This window comes from Lepus europaeus, chromosome 4 (genome assembly GCF_033115175.1).
Source record: "Lepus europaeus isolate LE1 chromosome 4, mLepTim1.pri, whole genome shotgun sequence".
NCBI lineage: Eukaryota > Metazoa > Chordata > Mammalia > Lagomorpha > Leporidae > Lepus > Lepus europaeus.
The window spans coordinates 159,885,421-159,895,837 of NC_084830.1; the positions used below are offsets into that span (position 1 = coordinate 159,885,421).

Sequence of the window (10,417 nt, forward strand, 5' to 3'; positions counted from 1 at the left end):
TTGGGCTGGTTCTGTCTCTTTTTCCAGCCTCAGGACAAGTTTCTTCACATCAGAGACTCCTGGGTACACTCTCTCATGAACCTTTCTCCTTTAATGCATGAAAATAGGCATCAACAATTTAATTCCCAATACAAAATCCTTTATAGTTCTATGAACATTGATTTAACCGCCATTTCCTTCAATCATTTAAGTCCCACAGAAGTCAGGGGAGGCACCTGGAAGAGGGTTGGGACCCTATTTGTTGAGTACATGAACTACAGTAGAAAATAAATAATATGTACGACACAAATAACTAGACAACTGAGTGTATGGATGTGATGTTTTCCAGAAATTCAAGGATTCACTACGGTTGCAATGAGAACTCAATGTTGATTTACTTTTCCTGAGCCTGTTCTCTATTTTCATTCAATTCATTGCTTAGATACTAAGATTCTGAAGGGTGGGACTATCGGATCTGTAACTAGAATCAGCTCTTAAATATTCAGTAATGGTAAAAGCCCAACATCAGAACAGCAGCCATTCCTGTGGCCCAAGGGGAAGGGAGTCAGCTGGTACTTACTACTGATCTAACCCAAACACAGCTGCCCAGACAGGGGCGATGGGCAGCCCATAAAGAAAGCCACACATAGGCTTGCCAGGGGCTTTCATGGCACCATGAAGTCAAGAATCCATGCCAATGAGGACCATGTTGACTCCCTGGGGAATCAGGAAGAGGAAAAGGGCTGTGTTCAAGCTGGAGACGCAAGAGGACAAGTTGATGGACGCCACCAGGAGCAGATGAGAGTGGAAATCTCGCTGCTGCATGCTCGCTAGGATAACCTAGTCAGTGGAACTGTCCAGACGCCGGAGACCCTGCACCCAGCAATGGCCACCATGAGCTCCTGCTCTCCTTGGGAGCCCCAGGCGAGCACATGCATGGGTTCCCTTGAGGCTGAGCCACGGTCCTGATGACCTGAAGCACACTCTCTGCTTCTCATAAATAGAAAAACTTGGATCACCCTCAGACAAAGACTGCTCAGCTGTTTAGCTTCAAATTTATTTCCATATTTTCTATGGGAAAAATGACCTGTATGACAGTATGAGAAATCACATAGTCTTGAGGTATTATCATCAGGACAGATGGAAAGATACTGCTCAATCCTGATTTCATATTCGGTAAGGGGAAGACAAACTCACGTCCAGGGTCAGCCAACAGCTTCAGACACAGTTCCTGCTGCCTCTGGTCCCTCTCTACTCTAATTTCTCTTCCCCCAGCTCCTCTTTCCTGTCTTCCTCTCTTCCTGACCCCACCTTATGGGAAATCTTAGCCAGTAGAGTATTATTGTGTAATGAATCCCAGTCTACTCCTCGTAGCAATATTTAACCTACAAAATGAGGATGCAAATAGTAAGTTACATGTATGATTGGCATGCATTCATACTCAGAAAATGGACTGCGAGATCAGGCATTCCCCTAGTGGCTAAGACATCACTTCAAACACTCACATCCCATGTCTCAGTGCGTGGGGTTGGGTCTCACCTTTACTAACGATTCTGGCATACTGCTAAGGCACACCCTGGGAGGCAGCAAGTATGGCTCAGGTCCTTGGGTCTCTGCCACACATAGGTGAGACCTAGATTGAACTCAAGGCTCCCAGCTTTGGCCTGGCTCTGCGTTCATTGTTGCAGGCATTTGAGATGAACACCAGCCTTGGAAATTTCTCTGTCCCTCTCTCTCTGCCTCTCAAACAAATAAAAGAAATCAAAATGCATTTTTGAAAAAAAAGGAAACACTATGTACAGTGTGTATGTGAGGTTGTTGGAAAGTTCATATTTTGAAGAAGCTATGCACAGGTTTCAAAATATTTTACATCAAAATAAGCTTATGTTTCAGTTTAATTTAATTTTCCTAGATGGCTGCTGATGTACACTCTGATAGGTGTGTTTACTGTATGCCCTATGCATATTGCCAATAACTAGCTGAATATTGGTTGCAAATGTAATTATTTATTGCAACTACTGATCTTTTAAAGATCCTTGGTCTTTTTTTTAAAGATTTATTTATTTATTAGTGAGGAAGAGGCAGAGAGAGAAAGAGATCTTCCATCAGCTCGTTCACTCCCCAGATGGCTGCAATGTCTGGAGCTGGACTGATGTGAAGCCAGGAGCTAGGAACTTCTTCCAAGTGTCCCATGCAGGTGCAGGGGCCCAGGGACTTGGATCATCTTCTGCTGCTTTCCCAGGTGATAACAGAGAGCTGGATCGGAAGAGGAGCAGCCAGGACTTGAACCAGCACCCATATAGGATGCTGGCACTCACTCTCACTACACCACAGTGCCAGCTCCAAGACTCTTGGTCTTAGAGAGTAGGCTTGAGATGGTTGAAAACAATGAGGTTATTTGCAAGAAGAGTCACCATATATTTTAGACATATGAAAAAAATTTCTCTGTCAAGAGGAACACTGCAACTGTAATTTACCACCATTATACTAACATTACAATGACAAGGTTGAGAATTCAGAAAACAGATATTGAAAGAAATTGTCACCACTTGCCCAGCCATATAAATGATGCTTAAGGATGTGCTGCACAGATAAATACAGACAAATAGTCTCATTAAGAAAGAATGTGAAGGTATAAAATATCTTTGTAAAAGTACAAAGGAGGGGGCTGGTGATGTGGCATAGTGCATAAAGCCATTGCCTGCAGTGCCCCGCACCCCATATGGGGCACTGGTTCAAGTCCCAGCTGCTCCATTTCTATTCCAGTTCTCTGCTGAGGCCTGGGGAAACAGTAGAAGTGGGTCCCTGCACCCATGTGGGAAACACAGAAGAAGCTCCTGGCTCCTGGCTTCAGATCAGCACAGCTCCGGCCATTATAGCCAACTGGGGAGTGAACCAGTGGATGGAAGACCTTTCTCTCTCTGCCTCTCCTCTCTCTGGTAACTCTGACTTTCAAATAAATAAATATATCTTTAAAAAATATAAAGGAAATCCAAAGCAAACAATAGGAATATTTATAGAAAAATGGCAGGGCCAAATTGTTACTTACCAATAATAAACTTCAATGTAAATAACCTAAATTCTCCAATTAAAATAGACAGACTGGATAAATGGATTAAAAAACAAGATCCATCTATTTGCTGCTTGAAATGAACACATGTCACAAAGATACACATAGACTTTAAGTGAAAAGATGGAAAAAGATATTCCATGATGATGGAAAGCAAAAAAAAAAAAAAAAAAAAAAACCAGTAATAGCCATCCTGATATTAGACAATACAAAAAAACTGTTAAAAGAGACAAGAAGTGCATTATGTAATGATTAACGGATCAATTCAACAGGAAGATGTGACTACAGTAAATGTATACAAACCCAACACCAGGGTGCCTGACATGTAAAAGCAACAACAATGGATCTAAAGGGAGACATAGACTCCAATACAATAATAATGGAGGACTTCAACACCCCACTCTCATCAATGGACAGATCACCTAGACAAAAAATCAACAAAGAAATAACAGAACTAATCTACACTCCAAAACATTTCACTCCACAGCTGAAGAATATACATTCTTTTCAACAGTGCATAAAACTTTCTCTAAAACAGACCATATGCTAGACCATGAAACAATCTCAACCAATTTTTTTTAAAATATGGAATGCTTCACGAATTTGCATGTCATCCTTGCGCAGGGGACCATGCTAATCTCTGTATCGTTCCAATTTTAGTATATGTGCTGCCGAAGCGAGCACTCAACCAATTTTTAAAAATTGAAATCATACCATGTATCTTTTCTGAACACAAAGAGATTAAGTTGGAAATTAACAACTTAAGAAACTCCAGAAAATATGCAAATACATAGAGACTGAACAACGTACTCCTGAATGAATACTGGGCCATAGAAGAAATCAAAAGGGAAATTAAAAAATTACTGGAAATGAATGAAGATGACAATACAACATGTCAAAACCTATGGGTTACTCGCATGGGAGACCAGGAGGAAGCACCTGGCTCCTGGCTTCGGATCAGTGCAGTGCACCAGCTGTAGTGGCCATTTGGGGGGTGAACCAATGGAAGGAAGACCTTTTTCTCTGTCTCTCTCTCTCACTGTCTAACTCTGTCTGTCAAAAAAAACCTATGGGTTACAGCAAAATTAGTGCTAAGAGGGAAGTTTATATTAATAAGTGCCTACATCAAGACATTTGAAAGGCATCAAATGATCTAACAATGTCTTGAAGGACCTAGAAAAACAAGAACAAACCAAACCCAAAATTAGTAGGAGGAAAGAAACAATTAAAATTAGAGAAGAAAAAAACAAAATTGAGATAAAAAGATACAAAAGATCAGTGAAGAGCTGATTTTTTGAAAAATTCAGCAAAATTGATACATCAATAGCCCAACTAACCAAAAAAAAAAAAAAAAAAAAAAAAAGGACGACCAGAATTAATAAAATCAGAGATGAAGAAGGAGGTGTTACAATGGATAGCAGAGAAACAAGAGTAATCACCATGACTTACTATAAACAGCTGTTTTCCAACAAAGCGGAAGATTGAGAAGAAATGAACAGATTCCTGGACACATACTCTAACAGTTAAAAGTGAGCCGTGAAGACTTGGAAAACCTAAATATGCCAACAACCAAGACAAAGATGGAAACAGTAATAAAGAGCCTCCCAACAAAGAAAAGCCCAGGCTTGGATAGTTTTGTTGCTGAATTCTATCAAACTTTTAGAGAAGAACTAATTTCAGTCCTTCTCAAACTATTAAAAACAATTGAAAGGGAGGGAATCCTCCCAAACTCCTCCTATGTGGCTAGTATCACCTTAATTCCAAAACCAAAAAAAAAGATATAACGAAGAGAGAGAACTATAGACCAATAACACTGATGAACATAGATGTAAAAATCCTGAACAAAATACTAGCTAATCAAATCCAACAACATATCAGAAAGATCATTCACCTGGACCACATCGGATTTATCTCTGGTAAGCAGGAATGGTTCAACATATGCAAATCAATAAATGTGATACATCACATTAACAAATTGAAAATAAAAACCATGTGATTATCTCAATAGGTGCAGAGAAAGCACTTAATAAAATATAACACCCTTACATAATAAAAGCCTTTAACAACACAATCTCAGGTAATATATGATAAAACCATATACGTGGGTCTCAACGCAATCCTGGCAATATATGGTAAACCCACAGCCAGCATCATATATTTCCATTAAGATCTGAAACCAGACAAGTATGCCTGCTTTCACCCTTGCTATTAAATACAGTTCAAGAAGTTTTAGCTAGTGCCATTAGGCAAGTAAAAGAAATCAAATGGATACAAAGTAGAAAGGAAGAAGTCAAATTAATCCTGTTTGCAGATGACATGATGAAATGACATTTAGGGAAACCAAAAGATTCCACTAAGAGACTGCTGGAATGATGAGAGTGTTTGGTAAATTTGTAGGATATAAAATCAACACACAATAATCAACAACCTTTGTATACACAGACATGACTGAGAAAGAATTTATAAGATCAGTACCATTCACAATAGCTACAAAAATTTTAAATGCCTTGGAATAAACTTGGCCAAGAAGGTGAAAGATCTCTACAATGGAAACTATGAAAAATTATAGAAAGAAATAAAAGAAGACACAAAAATTGAAGGATCTTCCATGTCCATGGATCGGGAGAATCAATGTCATCAAAATGTCCATATTACACAAAACAATTTATAGTTTCAATGCTATTCCAAACAAACCACCAATGTCATTCTTCTTAGATCTAAAAGAAACTGCATTCAAATTCATATGGAAACACTAGAGACTCAGAACATCTAAAGTAATCTTAAACAACAAAGCAAACTTGCAGGCCTCACAATACAAGATTTCAAGAAATACTGCAGGGCAGTTATAATCCAAACAGCCTGGTACTGGCACAAAAAAAAAAAATATGTAGACCAATGGACCAGAAAAGAAATCCCAGAAACCAATTTGCACATCTACACCCAACTACTCTTTGACAAATGAGCTAAAATCAATCCCTGGAGAAAGAACAGTCACTTCAATAAATGGTGCTGTGAAAATTGGGCATACACATGCAGAAGCATGCAACCTTTCACCTTACACAAAAGTCAATTCAAAATGAATCAAGTATCTAAATCTATGACCTGATATCATCAACTCTAGAGGAGAACACTGGGAAAACTCTGCAAGACATTGGCACTGACACAGGCAAAAACTTTTTGAAAAAGACCCAGAAGCACAGGCAATCAAAGCAAAAATAGGCAAGCAGGATTACATCCAGCTAAGAAGCTTCTACACTACAAAGGAAACACTCAAAAAAGTGAAGAAGCAACTAAGAGAATGGGAGAAAGTATTTGCCAAACTATGCAAATGATAAGGGATTAATATCCAAAATCTATAATGGGCTCAAGAAACTAAGCAACAACAAAATAAACAATCCAGTTAAGTAATGAGAAAGGACTTGACCATCATTATTCAAAGGATGAAATTCAAGTGGTCAACAGACACACTGAAAAAATGCTCAAGATCACTAGCCATTGGGCAAAGGCAAACCCAGTGAGGTTTTACCTCACCCCAGTTACAATGGCAATCAGGCCGGCGCCACAGCTCACTAGGCTAATCCTCCGTCTGCGGCACCGGCACACTGGGTTCTAGCCCTGGTTGGGGCACTGGATTCTGTCCTGGTTGCTCCTCTTTCAGTCCAGCTCTCTGCTGTGGCCCGGGAAGGCAGTGGAGGATGGCCCAAGTGCTTGGGCCCTGCACCTGCATGGGAGACCAGGAGAAGCACCTGGCTCCTGGCTTCGGATCAGCGCCGTGTGCCGGCTGCAGCGCGCTAGCCACAGTGGCCATTGGAGGGTGAACCAATGGAAAAGGAAGACCTTTCTCTCTGTCTCCCTCTCTCTCTCACTGTCCACTCTGCCTGTCAAAAAATAATAAAAAAAAAAGAATAGCAATCGAAAAGCAATAAATTATGGCAAAGATGTGGGTAAGAGAGCACCCTAATATACTGCTGGTGGGAATGTAAACTAGTATAGCCAATGTGGTATAGAGTATGGAGATTCCCCAGAAAGTTGAAAAAAGATCTACCGTATGACCCAGCCAGCCTACTCCTGGGAAGTTAACCAAAGCAAATGAAATCAGCACATGAAAGGGTTATCTGTACCCCTATGTTTATTGCAGCTCGATTCATAATAGCTAAGATATGAAATCAATCCAGGAGCCCATCAACCAATGACTGGATAAAAAAACCATAGTATATATACTCTTTGGAATATTACTCAGCTATAAAAAAGACTGAAATGCTTCATTTTGCAACAAAATGGGTGCAACTGGAAACCATTATACTTAGTAAAATAAGCCAGTCCCCAAAAGACAGATATCATACATTTTCCCTGATCTATGATAACTAACAGAGTACCTAAAATGTAGTGCATATGAGCAAAATGACATTTTGAGATTTGATTATTGTTTACAACCCTTGTCTCTACTGCATATTAACACTGTTTTTTTTTGTTTTTTTTTTTTTTTTTTACTATTTGTTGAATTCTTTACTTAGTGGAGGGTTAAACTTATGATTATAAAATCAATTGAAAGTATATCATTGTAAAAATTCAAAGAAAGAACTTCAAGGAAGGAAGACGGAGGAGAATGGAGGCTAAGTCTGAGGGAATAGCACTATGCTCCTAAACCTATATATATGAAATACATGAAATTTGTTCCCCTTATATAGACAAAAAATATTTTTAAAACGTAACTAAAACATCAAAAGTCTAGAATTTAAAACTTCATGTCTTAGAAACTAAATAATTCATGGTGAATCTTTTAAGAATTTTATACAGACAGAGATCCTACATAATTTTTTTTCAAATTAATTAATTTTCTATGCCATTTCCATTTTAACACCAGGTTGTTTTTTTTTTTTTTTCACTTGATGTTGCTATATGGGCAAAATATTGAAATCTTTACCTAATATACACTAAACTGATCTTCTGTATACAAAGAGAATTGAAAATGAATCTTTACATGAATGGAAGGGGAAAGGGAGCGGGAAAGGAGAGGGTTGCGGGCGGGAGGGAAGTTATGGGAGGGGGGAAGCCATTGTAACCCATAAGCTATACTTTGGAAATTTATATTCATTAAATAAAAGTTTAATAAAAAAAAGAATTTTATACAGAAATAAATAACTTTTATCTAAATTTAATTAAAATAGTTGATTCCATTTCTGGGCTAATTACTGAAACTTAGAATCCATAAGCAAACATAGTAAGGAAATACTTTTGTTGCCTATGAACTTGCAAACCAGACATGACCTCATGAGATGGTTGCCTACTCATGGGATGCAAAATAAAATGAAAAATGAAGTGTCCCTCCTTCATTTATCCTTTTGAGGCAAAAATTTCAACTAAGCTTTTTCTTTTTTTTTTTTTTTGTATCCTGAGTCACTGCACTATCATGTGAGAATATTTCTCAGTGCCATTTTTCTGCCAGCACTTTGCTGACTAAACCAATCACCTGCAGTAGCAACCATCAGTATAAAAGTTGAGGTGGGCTCTGTTCCATTTAAGCATTTAATTTCAAAGGTTGGATTGAACTGTGCAAAACAGGAGTCATTGTACCACTGGGTGTTACTGCATGGAGTGCAGCTACAATGAGAAAGAAAGAATCCAAGAAGAAAGCTGTAATTTGGTGCTCTTTCAACACAAAGGCATCCATTCTCTTTTAGCCTTCAGTCTGTATGGGCAACTCTGCCCCAATCCAGAGTGGGAAGAGCAAACATCTCTGGATCCTTCCAAACCGTCCATCTGCATCCACTCCCTGCTCCCTGGGCCCCTGCACCCCTCCTGGAACACACATGACCTTTTACAAAGTGGAGCCTACAGGTCAGCGCATGCTTCATTCAAATTAGAATGAAATGCTCAGCCTGCATTAGGCCTGGAGGGCCTGACTCCTAGGTGCTCTCCTGCTCTCTTCACTGTGTTCGTTCAGAAAGCTCCAGCCTGAACATCTTTCTCTGGAGATTCCCGGCACTGTCTGAACATTGTCCTTCCTGGTCCTTCTACGTTGCTGGCTCTGGTCACCCAAGTACAGGTTCCAACCCTCCTTTGTTCAGAAAGAATGTCACGGACTCCTTATCTAAACTCCATCTCCATCTCATCTCATTGATTGTTTTATTTTATTCATTGCATATATATTCTTCTCCAATACTGTGTGTTTTATTTTAATGTACTGTCCTTAAAGACAAAAACGAGTCCGTGTTGAATGAATGATTAAACAACTTCACAATTCCTGATGTGTCTCAGTGCTATCACTTCCTTGGGTTCCTCTCTGGACAGTCCCACTGGACGTACTGCCTGGATCTGACCTTGACATCATCATCAGTCTACACATGGAGCACAGTGGATGCCAGTCAAGGACAGCACTACCCTTGGGATATGCTTCAGTGGCCTGGAAACCTACACACAAGGGTGCAATTCCTGCACTATTTCCACCCAAATGGAGGAGGAGAATTGATCTCTTTGTAGTTGTTTTCAATTGATCCAATAGGATACACTAGATTACAATAAGGTCAGTCTGTTCCCTAGTTAGGAAATAAGCAGCCAGCTGATAGTGGCCTATAAAAGCCAACCGCTCGGTAGGCAGGCATTTTGGGAGCCATTTGTTAAAGGGACATAATAGAAGGACTTAGACCACAGAAACTGGCAATGGCCACAAGTCGAATCTTTTCTCCCCAGAGGCACACAGGCCCAGCTTCTGCAAGATCTTTAGGTGATTTTTGCATGAGAGTGAAAGCCAACTGCATCCTTAGCTCACACAGTAAGCGGTGAGTCTCCGACTTGGGAGGACATGTGTGGAGGGGCTTCACAGACTCACAGCAGAGGTACAGTATCTTCCATTTTTCCACAAGCTTCTTTAAGCCTCCTCACACACACCCTGAAACCTTAGCTGTTAGATTCGCAAAGGTCAGAACACCCACGAGATTCATTATTGAAAACATTCCGGTACTGAGCAGGGATGGGAGGAGCAGAAGTGATGCCCAAGGCTCCCCTCCGTCACCCAGGACCGTCATTTGGCTCACTGAGATTCCCTGGTCTGACATGAAGAGAAACAGCAGAACAATCACCATGTACAACCAGAAGTCACGCGACTTCAGCTATCCAGTCTTCCTGCTTCAAGCAATCCAGTCAGCAGTGCTCCGTGGATCCCACTGGGTAACCAACGCCTTTGATATTGCAATAAACCTGAGCTGTGGTTGACCAGATAGACATTTGCTGTTGCTGTTCACTGAGTGTCAGCGTATGAGGGCCAGGTTGATGTTAGGGCCTGTCACGCTGCATACCCACCTCGGGAGGAGGTGGACTCGCACACACCTACTGAGGGAGGCAGCTGTGAGTTTCAGGGGAGTCTTCCTA

At 40.2% G+C, this 10,417-nt stretch overlaps 1 non-coding gene across 1 annotated transcript; it reads right to left on the reverse strand.

Annotated features, from left to right (window-relative positions):
- Positions 1 to 3,628: 3,628 nt before the first annotated feature.
- LOC133758928 (U6 spliceosomal RNA) lies at positions 3,629 to 3,733 on the reverse strand. Its single transcript, XR_009865834.1, has one exon. It is a non-coding gene; the product is annotated as a U6 spliceosomal RNA (small nuclear RNA).
- Between the last annotated feature and the right edge of the window lie 6,684 nt (positions 3,734 to 10,417).